This window comes from Protopterus annectens, chromosome 2.part2 (assembly GCF_019279795.1).
Source record: "Protopterus annectens isolate FY-2018-M chromosome 2.part2, PAN1.0, whole genome shotgun sequence".
In the NCBI taxonomy this organism is placed as follows: Eukaryota; Metazoa; Chordata; order Ceratodontiformes; family Protopteridae; genus Protopterus; species Protopterus annectens.
Genome location: NC_056730.1, coordinates 608,128,621 through 608,146,839, shown reverse-complemented (window position 1 = coordinate 608,146,839; position 18,219 = coordinate 608,128,621).

Below are 18,219 nucleotides of genomic sequence, written 5' to 3'. Positions count from 1 at the left end.
TGGTGAATATGGACACTCCTCCACCTTTAATGTTTCGATCCTGGTTTGGTAGCCGAAAAGTGTGGTAAGAGTTGTAGCCTGGTATTGCAGGGGTGCTCTCTAGAGCCTTGAACCAGGTCTCAGTTACTGCACAGATATCAATGTTCTCCATTTTTAGGAGTGCCTCGAGAGAGTGCATTTTGAGATTTAGACTTCTAACATTGAGTAGCATTACCTTTAGATTTTGCATGCTTGTACCTGTTACGGTGGTGCTTTTGTCCTTTGAACTTTGCCTAAAAAAGGCACTATATGGGTGGCAAGAGCCTTAGCCAGTAACCTGAATCCCAGGGGCGACAGGTGCAGACTATCTCTGGTGAAGCATCATGGTCTGTCGATCATGTTGTCCCAGGCAGACAGATACTGGATCCCCTTTGAATGACACCAGAAGCTTAGCCAATTGTTGAAGTCAATCATTTTGTCCTTATATTGTGGTATAATTCTGGGTGAAGTCAGGATGCTACTCAGGTCTAGGGTCATACCTGCCTGGGCCACATGATCCGAGAGCTTTTCCATGTCTCTTTTCATGTAGTCCAGGGAGGTACGTCTCAAGTCATTCACTCCAACATGGACAATGACAGAGTCATATTTGTACTTGTTGTGGAGTGACTTGAGTGCAATCATTTCAAAATGCAGTATGTGGCTTTACCAAAGTTATATAGTACAAAGCAAGAAAGCTTAAGGTTAGCTTATGTGAAAGTTCTTTTTAAGAAAAAAATGTTCTATGCTTTTTCTTGTGAAGAATGTGTGGCGCATCTTTTTTCAATCTAAACCAAAATACTGCGTGCTGCTTCCTATTGATCATAATGTGTAAAGTAAGAAAATATTAGCAGAGCCCAGGTAAAATTATTTTAGTCAACAGCAAAATACTTTGTGATATGTTCCAGAATCATTTTAAGATGAAGTATGATACTTTCCATGACCTTAAAGTGCAAAGCAAGAACATTTCTGCTTGGATCAGATAAGATAATGTTTAAGAGGAAAATATATATTAATTGTCGTGACAAGGTTTGAAATTCTTTATGATATTTCCCCAGTTACAATACCATGAAACACTTTGGTATCTGGAGGCTGTATTAATTCTACCATAAAGATTTATTTGTAAAAAAAAAACAGTCATGGAGAAGCAGTGTACTGTTTTATAGCAATCATTTTAAAATGTGTATGTATATTGACTCCACAAAATCATAAAGTGCAAATCGTAGCACAACTTAGGTAAAAAATCTTTTTTCATTAAGAACAAAATTATATATGCTGCTTTCCTGTGAGGATTGCTGTGATTATTTTAAATGTTGCCAGCTGTTTCACCAAAATCAAAAATTATAAAACAAAAAGATTTCAGGTAATAAGAAAATTTCAACTTGAAGTTAAATCTTTTTTTAATCAACAGATTGTTATATGTTGTATTTGCATGATCATTTTGAAATACATGTTGCTTCTGTAGTTACTTTAGGACACTAGGATCTGCACCTGTAGAAAAAGATTTTTATATGGAAGAAACATAAGGCATTATTGTCTTTATTTAGATCATTTTGACCTCTGTTATTTGTTGTAATGTGATGTTTTGGAAAGAATTGATAAAACTGGTTGGTAGGGCATATTATAAGAATGTTAATAGCAATGGCCCATCTTCCATCTGAGGTGAGCTGTGACAGCAACTTGTTTTCTGCTGATTCTATATGTGAACTGGATGATAGCTGGATCTAGTTTAGGGCCTAAATATATCTGTGATGTGGTGAATGATATTACAGTTACAATGTGATTTGTGATATGGATTTGTTTGGCTCTTATTGGTTGCAGTGTTGTACCAGAGAGCATGATATTGGCTTTATGAATGTTTGTCATTAATTTCTTGGCAGTAAGCTAATTGCTTACCACTCAAAAGTCTTTCTTTAATGCAAAGCCATGCTATTTTTGATATTACTGGATTTATTGATGTCTGTGACATCTGCATATAGAAGACAGATTAGCTTGGGGAGATTCCAGAACATGCCACAAATGAATAAGGAAAATAAGAGCTGTCCTCTAACTGATTCTTGTAGGCCTCCAGTAGATATAACCAGTTGTTTCAGACCATGTGTTAGCTCCCATATCCATGAATGTTCTTCCTGTTAAATAGTGTTTAAACCACTGAGTGACTTCTTAAGAGATGAAAACAGAATAATTTGTCAATTAAGTGTTGATGGTCAACAGTTCCAAAGGTTCACTTCATATCAAGAAAGATGGCTTCTTTTACTAAGCCTTTATTCATGTTTTATATATATATATATATATATATATATATATATATATATATATATATATATATATATGTGTGTGTGTGTGTGTGTGTGTGTATATATATATATATATATATATATATATATATGGATCTACTTTGAATAATCGAAAATCAGAAATGCTGAAGACGAAAAGTCTGAGACAAGAATCACAAAAATGAAAATGCTGAACCAAGTAAGTATTCCCAGGGCAAGTAAACAATTGCCCAACACTACAGTAAAACACACTGCACTATCTAAAACCCACCTAGATGGGGTCTGCACCCCCCACATCCTCCTAACTATATATACCAATGCTGGTATTGCACTACAGTAGGAAAAAAAGGCATGATTTCCCATGCTGAACAAGTGTTTGCTTGCCCTGGGAATACTTACACGGTGGTTTGGCATTTTTATTTTCATGAGTCTCATCTTGACCTTTTCATCTTCAGTGTTTTGTATTTTCAATTATCCAAAGTAGACCCAAGTTTATACATGGTTTGTTAGTGCATACAGCGCTATATTTGAATCTGAAGCTATGTTGGTTGTTGATAAGTCATACTTTGTAATGTACACTAGGATTTGGTTATAAATTAATTTGTGAGGATTTTGGGAATGAGACGTAGATTAGCAATAGACCTGTAGTCAGTAGGGGCAAATAGTGCAGACATCTTGACCAGTGGTATGATTACAGCATGCTTAAAATTATGTAGAAAGGTGAAAACAGTGAGATAGAAGATGTAGATAGGGGAGGTAAAAGCACAGAGAATATTGCTTCCTAACTTCAAAGAAAGAATGTATTATTATCTTTGTTTAGGCAAAGTGAAGCAAGCCAGTCAGTTAATGTGACTTCACACACCATCTCTCAGAGACTTCATTTTCTTATACTGGGCATGCCTGCAGAACATTTCTTACTTACAGACGTCCATGTCAGGGGATGTTATTGTACTGCCTTAAAAACAAGTGAGACAGTTGGTGTTTCTTAGCAGTTTAATTAAGTCCACCATTAAAATACCTTTTACAGTTCTTGGTAAATAGGCTTCAGGCTTTGATTGCAGATGTGAACTCGCAGTGCATTGTGTAATTTTTGACTACTCCATGAGTTCTAGGTTATCATAAGCTCCTTTAGTCTTATTCTTTTAACCATTTCTTTCTCTCATTACTACAGTTCAGATTAAAATACTGAAGCTATGCTGATTTTATTTGTGTACCTTATACATTTTGAGCTATTTTAGTACTTGCCAGATAGAACTTGTCAAATGCTACAGATCTTACCTCCTCTGCTGACAGATCACTCTAAGGACTACTACTCTTATAATGAAAGTACTAATAATGATTTAAAATGATTCACCCACCATGTCAAATTCAAGGCAAACTATTCCAACACACACTCAGAATATACATGTATGTATTGGTGGGCTGGTTTAAGAATGATTTTCAACCAGGACTTGGACCAAAGTGGCAGTTACAACTTTAAATTAGATACATACAAAAACACTGACACTGTAACATAGAGAATAAACTGCATATACACATGCAGTATATGCCTACTGAGGGACTCTGAAAGATGACAGTTGTCTGATGGGCTTATATGGTTAACAGATGTATAAAATTAAAAAAAAAATTATGCAAGTACTGTAGCAGGTAAGAAATTGACAAAAGGATGGCACAGGGACTAAACAATAACAAGACATTTTAAAAAATCTATGTCTAAATAATTTAAGCATGACATTGAAACTAAAAGCAAATACATGCCATTTGTTTTGACATGAAAGTACAATATAACAAAACACTGCTGCTGAAAAAAAAACAGACTTCTGCGGAAGTACCATTACAAATAATCAAACCATTCAAAACATTCTTATGAATAATAATGCAGAAACTTTGAAAAAGGAAGAAGTGCATTTTGCAGATTTTGCTATTGTATACTAAAGTCCAGAGGATGATCAGCTTCTTCGAAAGAAATTTTATATTCTCCATTTAGAAACAGTGAGCTAGGTGCTTACTTCAATACCACAGAATAATCTGTACATTAGAAATTAAAGGAAGGAACCACATCCCTTAGATCTTGTAACAGTAGTCCCAGTATTGAATGGATGGAGGGGAAGACAGGGTATGGTCCTTTCTAGTGCAGTAAAAATTATGTTTAGTTCATATTTTATATTCCAAAAAGCCATGGGAAACGAAAATGGATAAATATTTATACTCATACAAGGCCAGTAGCTGAATATAAATTATGGGATGCAATTGTCCCTTGGTCAGATACAGCTTTTTCCATTACTTGAGAAAGGTTAATTCTAGTATAATCGATGGAAAACACAAATAACTTGCTGACCCATTCTATTTGGTACCTAGAGGCCTTAAGGCTTTTATTTATTTTAGCTGGTTCTTGTAGGTAGGATTGATTTTATATTTATGAAAAAAATGATGCATGTAAAAGTGGATTGATGTATACATGATTTTCTAACAAGAAGGCTGTGTTATTTGAGTGAGAGTATTCAGATTATTCCTGGAAAGGATTATTTAAGCTGAAGCCTTACTTCTTCTAAAAGTCAAAGGTTAACATATTTGGTTAAGGTATGGGAAGGACATATTGCATTATGGTAGGTATACTCTTCACACTGGGATTGATGGAAAATTTGAGAGGAGAGGCTTGAATATAAGTAAAGGCAGAATGTAGAAAGATAGAGAGGATGGAAGGAATTGATGAAATTTGCATAGGAGGTTAATGAAAGTTATGGTAGGAAAAGTTCATGTATTACTTTAAACCTATCTGAAATTTGTACCATACAGATTTCTACTCAGTTATCGAAACAGATACACTTATCTAGAAGAACATCTAAGTTTTGTTGGAAGTGCTGAAAACACAAAAGGAAAAATAGAGGGTGTTTCTTTAATCTTTATGCTAAATTAGTTATGGAATTGCAAGCTAAGTTGTAATACATACCTGAATATTGTGTTAAGAAGTCATTAGAACTTGCAAATGAAGAATTATAAAGATTTTGGGATAAAGAGTTGCCTGATATGGCTGATAGGTATTTTCATATATTTGAATAATATGCTAAGTGTTGGCTACATATTGTGTTGACCCACCATTATCTTGCTTTTGTCATAACCTACTTGCTCCTTATTGGGGGCAATTCATTGCTGAGAGTAAGACAAAACAATGATGATGATGCTGATGACAAAAATAAAAAATAAAACTCAACAAAGTTGGCCAGAAATGGATTGCAAACATAAAGGTTTGCTGTCTGCCTCCCTTTCTCTCTACCCCCTTCAATGTTATCATTCTTTCTGAGTCCTCAGCGTTTACACAATGCCTGGCATTGAGTGCCAGTACTAAGTTTTGATAAATGGCAGTCCATATCTTCTGCCAAAATGTTGTCAGTTTTTGCTTTGGATCACATTAGCCCAGTTAGTTTAATGCAAATGTGCCTGACCCTTCTGTTCTACAGCAAAACAGAAGTTATAAAGTATGATACAGTTACTCTTCCATATCTATTAGACACATGCAGTGTAAGGGATGGTACAACTGATATACACTAACTGTGATGAAGACTACTGCCTACATACTCCCTTTCGTCTACCTGTTGTCAATGTCCCTGTGAATGTCTGATTTAAACTTACTAAAGTGTGAGTTTCTATGTGGTGAGCTGAGATAATCCTTGGATCTGTACAATAGTATTTCATACTATCAAAGGATTGGATCCAGAAGTTTGTCATACAATTATGTAATGTTTTTCCATATTAATAGTATATGTGTAACTGTATGCTACATATGTTATTAACCCAATCACTACCCTCCTTATGTTTTCATTACCATATTCCTGCTAGCTACAGGTCACCCACCATGAACCAGAAAACCCATATATCATACTTGAAGTTACTAGGATCACTCACCAATGTCACCATCCATCCCAATACCATTTTCATGTGTGATTCTAATTACCCCTCCATTAAATGAGAGGTACAGAAGGTCACAAACATACATGTATATCATGTCATTATTCTGTTTACATCCTGGTCAATGTGACTCATTTGCATTCTGTGTCAGGTCCTTCTGTATTTTGTTACATATATACATACATACATATCATGGATGTACAATCACTAAGTTTATAACATTCACAACATGTAAATTGCTTAACAAAGGCTTTTCTATCACTTAATAGCATTATTGTTATGACTGCACATGTAACCGTGATACTTCTCAGTATATCCACATTGTCACAGGCGTGCACTGCCCTAAAACCATCAATATTGTTTCCTTTATACACATATAGTAATAACAGCCTTACAATTCTTCAACCAACTGTGTGTGTGTGTGTGTGTGTGTGTGTGTGTGTGTGTGTGTGTGTGTAGGCATATAGCAATTAAAAAGTGGCAACAAAACTTTTGTGTTCTTTCAGTAGATGCCTAAAAGTTGTAAATGCAGTTATACCACTTCTAAAAAAAGGCCAGTATAGCACTGAAAGGATTGAGCAGAGGGCAGAAGTCCATTATTTTGCAAATGTTCACAGAATTCATCAAAACTTTCTTATTTCTATCCTGATTTTTGAAAAACAAGTGTGAATGATGTTGTTGACTATCCTACGTTGAACTTTATAATGGTTTTGAATGCAGTAATGCAATCATGTCCCAAGCAACTCTAACTGCTGTTGAGCTCAAGAACTACTATACATATGCCATGTGAAATTATTTATACTGTACTTACTAGTACAGCAAATGGATTTTGATGTATTGATTTCTTGTTAGACACACAACCTCAGGTATGTAATTTTCTCCTTTTGTCTTCTTAATAAATGAAACAGACTAAAGCTATACTAAGAATAAGAGTAAGAAGGGAATAATCAGAGTAAGAAGACATGTACCAACCCTTTTGGCTGTTACTATGGTCAGTAACTCTAGACAGCACTATGTTCTATCACTTTTTATGTGGTAATTATGGCCACACCATCTGCTTGTGTTCATTTTGAGTGCACACTGTGGTATACATATAACTGAAGTGCATTTATAGCAACCATCATACAAAAATATTGACTTTAGACTACTTGCAGAAATGAATGAAGAGCAGTTAGTCCCTAAAATTTTGATTCTCACTATGTAGCAATATTATGTCAAGGATTTAGAACCTTTACCCTGTAATTTAGTTGTGCCAAACAAAGCAAAAAATATAAATGGACACAATGTAAAACATTATTTTTTTTTTTGAGATTAGCAATAAAAACATGATGGCTTTCAATTAGAAATATATAATTAGCATCAGATAGATTGCCTGAGTCCTATTATGAAGACAAATTAAATACTTCCTTTGAAATACTTGCTCCAAAATAACAAGGCATAGTGTATACCATAGGGCCTCTTTGGGTTTGGCAATTATGTCCTGTAATCAGACATTGCTGAATCTGCTGCCTTATCAAAGTACTGTGGCAGAGACAGGTGTAAACCTGCTGTATAGCTAGGTCTTACACTGGAGTAAGTAATTTATACTGAGAGCAAGTCTTTTGGAATCAGGCCCCATATCCTCATGCACAAGCATACCTCCATCCACCTGCAGCTGGCTAATGCATACGCTTTATAGATATTCTTAACAAATATCTTATCAGCATTATAAGAATTTTAATTTTTTTTGCATTAGGTAATGTTGATATGGAGTTAATGGGTGCTGATAAGGAAACTTTACTTGAAGCTAAAGAGTTAAGGTGGCAGATAGTGTTGAATGCTAATGTGAAGTCAGGGCTTAATGTGGCAATTAATTATAATGTAAATGTATGTTGAAAGTGAGAAGGTTGAAGCATTGGATGTGATGTTATGCTGAGGGGATGTTTTTGATTATGTGATTAACTGTATTAGATATTTAAATGCTGATTGACTTATAGTGGTTTGAGTCTGATAAAGTCTTCTGGTAAATGAAAGACAAAAGTGCTTACCTTTTGTTTGAATAAAAGTGTCCATTTTTCTCTAGCCATTTTTCTTTGTTATTTTGTATTATTTAAGGGTTTTCAGGGTTTTTTTTTTTTTTGCTGCATTATTATATATATTTTTCCTATTAGTCAGGTCAGCTCAAAAATGCTTAAACCATTAAACAGCAAAACAACAATATTTAGGTTACTGTGCACTTAAAAACTGTAATAGTATACTGTTCACCCACAATGGAACAATGTTTATAGTACTACCATTTTGACGAGTAACAAAATTTCCATTTTGGTGGGTTTTTTTCAGTTGACGTAGAAGGGCTGAAAATGTAAACAAACCATTTCCAGAATTGTCTGCGCAGTAACACAGCACTGAAGGGATTAAGCTGAGGGCAGAATGTTGTCATTTAGAGACTGCCCAACTAATTCACAATGATTATCTATTTTGATGTGTGTTACTGTAATGGCTGATATGAATAAAAATTGATCCAAATGCAGTAAAGCAAGCATGCATCCATAGGTGAGAATTAAACTGTCTGTCCTTGTGGGTCATTTTAAGCCTACCAAAAATTTCCTAACTCAAAGATAAGAATTAAAACCTGTACCTTGTGTCTGCGAGGTACACACTTTAACCATTTTGCCAACCCTTTATATTTATATTTGTTCACTAGGCTAATGACCAATAGGGTCTTTATAAGTCTAGCCTTGCAATTTAACGCAATTGTGTCCCTATATATCATGGGCATTTATTGGGAGGGTATACTAGGAAATTTTAGAGGTTATGGGGGGTACCTTAGTTTGGGTATTACGGTCTGTCTCTATATATCCCTATATATATATATATATATATATATATATATATATATATATATATATATATATATATATATATCCCTATGTATCATGGGCATTTATTGGGAGGGTATACTAGGAAATTTCTAGAGGCTATGGGGGGGTACCTTAGTTTGGGTATTACAGTCTGTCTCTGTCTATCAGACACATGGAGGCCAGACTTGGGGTGTATTTCTGATTTCCCATCCATTGGTCAAGGTTATGCTTAAATAGGGTTAGGGATGGACTCTGCTTACGATGATGGAGAGGCGATTCCAGAGCATGGGGATCCTCTAAGATACATATCTCTCTCACGGGTCTATATTAGATAAGCGAACTTTCAAAAGCTTGACTGTCATATGGTCGACACCATATGATCGAACCTTTAAAAGTTCGAAAATCTAATAAAAAAAATAAACTACACAAATAGCCTACCTGAACATTTTAAGCAGGGGGGCAAGCCCCCTGAACCCCCACAAGAGGGGCTGCACCCCCCACATCCCCCACTCTTTAAATATACCAACTCCAAGCTCTCACTACAGTGCAGAAAAGGGAAATCTTCCCATTCTGTGCTATACAGAGATCTCCTTTAAAACATTCGAACTTTCAAAAATTCAATCATATGGTGTCGACCATATGACAGTCAAAACTTTGAAAGTTCGATCATCTAATAGTGACCCCTCTCTCACCAACATGTCTTATTTATGTCACAAGCAAAATTTAAATTCTTGGATCTAGTGTTTCTCATGCTGTTCACTTGGCAGATGTGCAAAAGGTCCATCAAAGCTGTATCTGGGGATGCCTTGTATGCCAGGCATAGATCGCCTCTTAGTAACTTGTAGGAAACATAGTGTAGAGAAAGAGCTTTAAGTTGAACAATATAAGCCAATGTGTTTATATCGTGGATTCTCCTGGTAAGGAACCTTTGTGGGAGTTCCACCTGTTGCAAATATTTGGTCAGGTACATGCCAAAGGGGGCATTATGCTTTATAATTTGTCTCATAAGGGAAGAATAAAGTGGCACCATGACTTTCTTGGACCTGAATGCCATGCCCTTACTTATAAGTTGGGTGACATAGAATGATTTGCTTACTACCATGACCACATGTTGGTCAAAAGCCAGATTACTCTCCACCTATGTTCCCAGATTCATGATTACTGGGTCAAATCTTATGAGTGTCTTATCGATGGAGTAATTAGCCTGGGTAGCAGTTTTCCCAAAAAGTACTATAATGCATTTTTTGGCATTGAGTTGTTGTCTGTGATTTTGGCACCAATCATTTGTCTGTGTTACACCCTCTTGTAAGAAGTTTATGTCATGAGGGGATTTTAGTATAGCTTCAAGTTTATAGCTATCTGTGAACTTGCTCAGCCAAAGGCCCTTGACATTAGCCTTAACCTTTAAGAAGTGGATGCTATACAGGAGTGGCCCCAGTATGGAGCCCTGAGATAATCCACTGTTGACCGGTCTCTTAATGGAGGCAGCATCACCAATCTTGACTTCCTGGAACCTGTCTGTGAGCCAGCTAGCAAACTAGTGAGTAACGTAGGGTTTTATGACCAGTTCTGTAGTTTTGTCAACTATACCCGACTGATGTACTGTATTGAACTCCTTAGCCAGGTCCAGGTAAGTGGTGTACCATGGATCTCAGATACTACTAATTAACTTTTATCAGTATGAAAATATTGATAGTTAGCAAGGGATCTAACAAGGTTTTGGGGTTGAAAATTAGGACATGTTGGAATAAGAAGACTTTATGTGCTTTTTTACTATTTGCCCAGTAACCAGACAGAAATGTACAGATGGAAAGATAATGATTCATTACTGTTTGCTTACCAAAGCCTGATACAGTAAAATGTGAGTCTGTAAAAACACATTATTGGAAGTATTAGCTTTGATGAGTGGCAGCAAAACTTTATCAGTGTTCTTTTAGCATCTTAGCAAAATAATTACAGTATATAATTATAATGTTTGCTGATTGTTTTATATAAACTAACTTTCTCTTTGGTGTGAGACAGTATGACAGTATATTACAAGACTGGACATTGGAGGCAGGGTTCTCATGCAAAGGGTTCAGGAGGCACAGCAGTTCTCTAAAAAATTTGGTTTAACATATATTAATTAATGTATTTCAAGATCATCTATTTCTCCATCTGCAAATTGTAACAGTAGGAGAATGTGACTCTTTTAGAATTGTTGGGCTGGCTTCAGAAAAGAAGACCAAGTAAATCATCAGGGTTTTATCTGAGAAGTATTGTGATTTTTAAATTATTAAAATTCTATACAATGTCATTTACCTTATCAAAAATGGGACTGTTGTCATCCTGGGCTCAGGACCTCTATGATTGTTTCAATTCCTGACACTTAAGGTACAATTAAACTTAAAGGAAAGCTATAAATCTGCCATGTTGGTGGATGTCAGCACAATCAATACAGTGTTATCAAGAACATCAAAGAAATATTCCATTAGCGTCTTGAGGAAAACCGCCCTTTCCAAATCCATCCATCTACATGAGAACAATTTCACTTTTAAGGATTTCTTGAGGTACTACTCTTCAGCATACCTCTCAACTGTCCAGATTTTTGCAGAATGTCCAGAATTTTGGCTCTTATTTTTAGTCTGTTCTCATAAAGTTTGTGCTTTTTTGGCAAATCACTAGGATGATCTGAGGACTGAAGTCATTAAATAATGACATCCATTTGAGTTTCAGACTTCATATCCTTCAGAAAATGTATGGTGAAACAAACCATGTTACTCTAGCAACTTCTTTAAGTTTATCACACCAATATTTAAAATATGTCCCTATTTTTGGCCCTTTCTCCCTCCATTTTGCCAGGTTTTGTCCAGATTTCTTGCACTAAGAGGTTGAGAGATATGCTCTTCAGTCAGTATGGCTAAGACGTGGAGTGCAGTTGGGCAGTTAGTACCATACAGATGTAGTTTCAAAGAAGACACTGATAAGCCATATTCTTGCCTTCTCATCAAATCATGGTATGAGACTGTGCATTTACATCAAGGCAAAACAAAAAAGAGTGAAAAACAATCCAGAGAACCACAGACTGGTCTGCATTACATCAGAGTTTGGTAAGATGATGAAATTTTTTTAAAATGAAGGCTAAAATATCTTATGCAAAATTATTAATGGACATATGTAAATTAGGGATTACAGGGGATACATGCTGAATCTATGAAGACTATCTTTGCAAGACTGACTGATCTATGAACAATGCCATAAAATAAAAGTATGAAGAAAATTACATTTTTCCTTGGGAAGTTTGTCTCCAAACATGGATAGACCATTGTGCCTCATAACATTAATATAATTACCTTCAAAGGTGCTACATCTCAAGGAAAGGGAAGCAGTAGCTGTTCAAAATCAACAGCTCATATAATCATCCACATTCCATTACCCCCCCCCCCAAAAAAAAAGTTATGAAACCATGTAATATGTAATATATGCTTAGAATGGTTAGATTCTGACAATCAAAACAGATCAGTTTTTGTAGTTTGGTAAATAATACTTTGGATATGAGTCTTACTATAGATGTACTAATTTCATTGTTTAGTAAGACCTTTGACCCAGTGACACACAATCTTTGTAAATAAGTTATTAAACATGAGGGTTGTCCCTGAAATGGTCAGTTGGATAAATGGCTGGTTACTGAGAAGGATCATACAATCATAGCATAATAGGAGGTTACTAGTCTAATGGCCCTAGGGCCCTTACAAGCCTAGCGAAGTACAACTCCTGTTCCCAAGAATATCAAGGTATTAAGCAGAACTAAGTCAAGAACTACTGCCCCTGCACAACAGGGACATAGGTGATACTGTCAGGGTGAATTTGCTGTTTCCCATCCAATCTAAATTATACTTAAATAGGGTCAGCAAGGAGCTCTGTTTCACCTGAATTGGAAGTTAGTTCCAGAGGACTGTGAGACATATCTGTCTCTCCAGCAAGTCCTGCTGATGTCACATACTATGTTGAGTTCCCTAGAGTGAATGCATCTTATACAATTTGATGTGTAAATGTGCAGCATTTCCATTACAGCAGGATCTGAAATTGCTTTATATGCAAGGCGGAGGTCACCTCTGAGTAATATGTAAGACACAGAGTATAGTGACAGTGATTTCAGTCTGTCAACATATGACATATGCTGAAGACCCTGAATTTTCTTTGTAAGAACCCTTTGAGGTCTTTCCAGTTGCTACAGGTGTCTGGTAAGGTACACACCAAAGGTAGCATTGTACTCTATCATTGACCTGATGAGTGCAGTGTACAGAGGGGTTATAACCTCTTTTGTTCTGGATGCAATACTCTTACTTATGAGGTGGGTGACATAGAAAGCCTTTCTTACCACTGTGGAGATGTGGTGGTCAAAGGTAAGGTTGCTGTCAACCTGTGTGCCTAAATCTCTCACCACTGATTGCATGCTTAGGGCATTGTTGTTAATGTGGTAATCTGCAGGGATGTTGCCCTTGCTGAAGGGAATGATAATGCATTTTTTTTGCATTGAGTTTTAGCCCATGACTTTGGTACCAGTCGTTTGTCTGTGTACGTCGCTCTTGTAGGATGTTGACATTGTTTGGGGACTCAATGACTGCACCCAGTTTGCAATCATCAGCAAACTTTGTCATCCATAGCCTTTTTTTTTTAACTTGTAAATCCGAGAAGGAGATTCCAAACAATAGGGGCCCCACAACCAATCCCTGTGGAACACCATTGGTAATGGGTCTGCTGGTGGAGGTAGAGTCACCTGTTTTGACTGTGTGCATTCTATCTGTGAGCCAGTTTGCAACCCACCTGACAATATACAGGTTGGTCTCCAGCTGGGTGAGTTTATCAATGATGCTTGAGTGGAGAATACTGTCAAAGGCCATGGTCAGGTCCAAGTAGGCTGCATACATGGATTTGTCTTCATCCAGGGCTTTGGTGGCTGCCTCAAAGAATTCCACCAAGTTCAAGAGGCAGGATGCCCTTTAATGAAGCCAAACTTGGTCAGGTCGAGTGTCTGGAGGTCTACTATATCTTTCTTAGGTCCATGATTATTCTTTCCATAGCCTTGCAGATGGGCTGGTCAGGCTTATGGGTCTATAGGTCCCAGGGTCAGGGGAGATGCCTCCTTTATGTAACAGGATGATGGTTGTTGTTTTCCATTCAGCAGGTACAAAACCAGTGACATCTGCATTATCTTATTCATGGATGCTCATAACCAGTTCTGGAGTAGAGCTAGGCCATTAAAGGAAATAGGTGCACACCAGTGCACCCCCCCCCCAAACTAGCTCCTGTTTTAGTCCCTTTAGAATGCAGCCTGGGATATTATCATGTCACATAGAGGCTCTGTTTTTGGCTTTGGAGAGTGTTTATGACCTGTTCCTTGGTGATACTAGGTGGAGGCCAGGTGGTAGGGATGCTTTGGGGGATATGTGGCAGGGATGGGGGGTTCAGTATATGTGGTGCCATTAACAACCAGTTCTGCACAGATCTGGATTTTTCCTTTAAGGTTTCTGAAGTAGCTGAAGAAGGCCTTATGATTATCCTTAGTGAAGGAGGCTAATTTGGATTCATAGTTAGCTTTAGAATGCCTTATGAGATGTCTTATTTGCTTGTTTATGCCAAGGAGGGAATGCTTCCAATTCAGAGTATCAGTTAATGAGAAAGTAATATGGAATGGAGTATCAAACAGTTTTAGTACTAGAGCCTTTTGCTTTCAAAAATTATAATTTGTATATTCCAGACTTTTTTAAGAACATGGTTAAGCTTTCTGTGGGTAATACTGATGCAGAATGATTAACAATATGTGGGAAGGCTTGCTTGTAGAACTTGGTGATGAGACAGCAGTCACATTCAGTGCTGTGAAATGTAACCTGATGGATTTTGACACTGTATTACTACTTTATACGAGTTTTGAAAATATGCCAAATTTAGCTTTGAATATTACTGAAACAGTAAGAGAGAATAGTTTAGCTGTGTGTGGAATTTACACTTCCTCCATCTGCCTATGTGAGTTTTCTGCAGTTTCACCCCACCTCCTAATAACTTGATAATAAGTGACCTGATACTCCTCCAAGTTTCCCATATACACGCACATGCCACATGACACAGAGTGTCTGTGTGTGTGTGTGGGTTGTGTACTGGTATGCACCTTTTTCCTTTAGTGGCCTAGCTCCTGTCTAGAACTGGCTATGAGTGCCCATGAATAAGATAAAGCAGATGTCACAATGAGAGTGAATGAAAGAACTATTTAGTTACATCTAAGAGGCAGAGCTAAAGATGAGGTAACGAACTGAGATAACTGGGGAATATGATACCAGTATGGCTTAACAGTCTGAATTTCCCAGTCTGTATAGTAGAATTTTTTTAAGTCAGGATGAGAACACCAAATTACCTGATGACAAAAATTAGGGCATTAAAGCCTGTTTAAACATACAACACTGAAAAGGTATTTGGATCATTAATGACTTAAAATAGCTAGAATGATTAGGACCAGATCAAATTGCAAAATGTCAGCTTAAAAATAAGGAATAAACTAAATATAATATTAATAGCATTATATAATATATAGGATACCTTCCAGAAGATTGAAAAGGAGCTGACAATAGACATGTTTACAAGGGAAAAGGAAGTGGACCAGTTCCAATTGTTAGATATAGATCAGTTTAGTAAGTAACAAAGTTAAAATTCTGTAAAAAATAAAAGCAGACTCATCACCTGTTATCTTACAAAAAATATATATCATAAATTATAGGCAGCATACTTGTGAAGTTGGTTTATCAACAGTAACAAGCTGCTTGACATTTTGGGAAGTCATATGGAATACCTCTGACAAAGGACTTTAGTTAGCCTTAGTATTTTTGGATGCTAGCTTGTGCATCAACTCAAATGGCCATAAACAAGTACTGGAAAAGTTACTCTCAATGTCTGGTGCCTGTGGAAAATATAGATTGCTAGAAACTTATTAAAAGAAAGATTTTGTTGAAATAAACTTAAAAAAAAAAATCTGCGATTATGTGAAATAATGAACCAAGGATTCCCTCAATTGTCACTGCTGGTAGCTTTGCAGTTTAACAGCATGTGGGCTCTGTGGTGTAGATGGAATGATGTTTTTTGACTGTGAGAGAGGAGACTGGGGTTTGATTATCAGTTCCAGCACTGGAGAACTCAATGAGTGGTGAGGGAAGAATGAAAGGCATATGCTCAGTTGCCTCACTCAGAGAGAATGGATAAGGAAAAGTGTGCTTGGGAGATGTGTAGCTGTTGTGATACTGGTATTATACTGAAAAGTGAGGCACATTGTGCACCAGGTACAGAGAGGTGGAACCATTCAGGAGGCAATTGCTTACCATGTTGGGGGGGGGGGGTCATGACTGATCCTAGAAGCAAGCATTTCACTGCCCTTAAGAGGCTGGGATGTTAAGATCCGCATATCAGCATGGAGTGGGAATGTTTTTGTCACTAGGTTCCAAAACAGATAAACTGAACTATAACCAGCACTGGGAGAGGGGTAGAATTCACTATACCATTCACCACAGGTATGATGTTCTCTCCTTGGACAGCTGACCCTCAACTCTGATAGCTGAAGAAGAACGACTGGACCAATTGGGTATATAGGGAGCAGGTACGATGACCAGTGGTGGGTAGCAGAAATACAGAAAAAAATGGTACCTCCAGTCTAATTTAGATTGCATGTCGGACTCTGATAGCACGAATAAGCTGAGCAAATGTGTCACTGGATTTTGAAGTTCCACTTAAGCATGGAAAAAAAGTTTGTACTAAAGCATAGGTCAATATGCAGATCTTGTTATATTGCTGGAGCATGGATTGATATTTCATGAGCACATGAATATAGATTTCATTGTCAATTCTTTAGTACCTGTTTTATCCAATACAGTGCCATAAACAGTAGTACACTGTCCAGTAATGGTTATCTTCCTTGTGCTGTCTGAATAAACCAGAATAAACTCTTTCTCCTCTCTGCACTATTTAACTAAAAGTGCTGGAGTTAAACCACAAGGCTGAAGACCAAGTAGTGTAATGCAAGTATAGTTTTGTAAATATAGAACATCCTGCATCCCCACAAATGATTGTTGCTTAAATGTACCTCACTGTTATTCTGTTTAGGAGATCAATTGTGATAATGTATTGGAGTTTTAATGTCTGGTTTGGGGCATTTAGGACATAAATTGTATATCAGAATAACCAGTGATATTGGAGTTGTGTACCACCCTGAATGCGTAGTATTAAACCCTGCCCACACTCACCCCATCTCATGAATAAATGGCCTGATTGACAGGCTAGGGTATTTGCATTCCAAAATATATTTTTTGCCACATTCAGCCCTACTTGTAGGACAAATGTGGAGGAGAATCCCATTTTTGATACAAGGATTCCCGTCATCCAAATCACTGTATTCTACTCCCCAACCTCCCCCTTCTAAAAAGATACTTTGCATTTAAATGCTTATCACTATTTTGAGAAGTTTTCCAAAGTGGACCAAAGTGCTGCTTCACTGTCTGTCATAATTTAAGGCACAGACACTTAGGACTTGAATATTCTAATACTCTGATCAAAACTCCATTAAATATCCCACTAAGGTGATTTTTAGTGCTTCCAGGCCACTGTGGATAGATGTAATAAATCATGTCATAATACAGAACCACACATATTAAGTGCCTGTGTATGTATCTTGGTGGGGGGGGGGGACTCCATTATATGCTCTCTTATAAAAGCAGCATGTTGTTCTCTTATATATGGTGAAGCGTTTCAGAACTCACACTTGGCCAGTGATAATCTGTTCAGTTCAGGACCCAATATTTCCAGGGTTTGACTGACTTGGTACTGGGTTTGCTATTCTGTACCATGTTCCTCAATGTCTTATTTCAGGGCTTAAGTTAAATAAGAAAACTCTTTTATTTATGGGAAACTTGCAGGAGCTGATATAGTTTGGTTAAACAGTAAATAAAGGAAAATATATACACTGCTAACTTGTTTCCTGAAGAATAAGACATCTATAATTGCAATGAATGCCATATTTAACTATTATAACCATCAATGGCCTGTCCCATAATAACAGGTCTAGGGGAAACAGAACAGTTGAAGCAAGATCTGGAAAAATCACTGAAAATTAGACACGATAAAGCTTGTTCCATTCATTTTATTCCATCAAAAGCAGAGAAGTA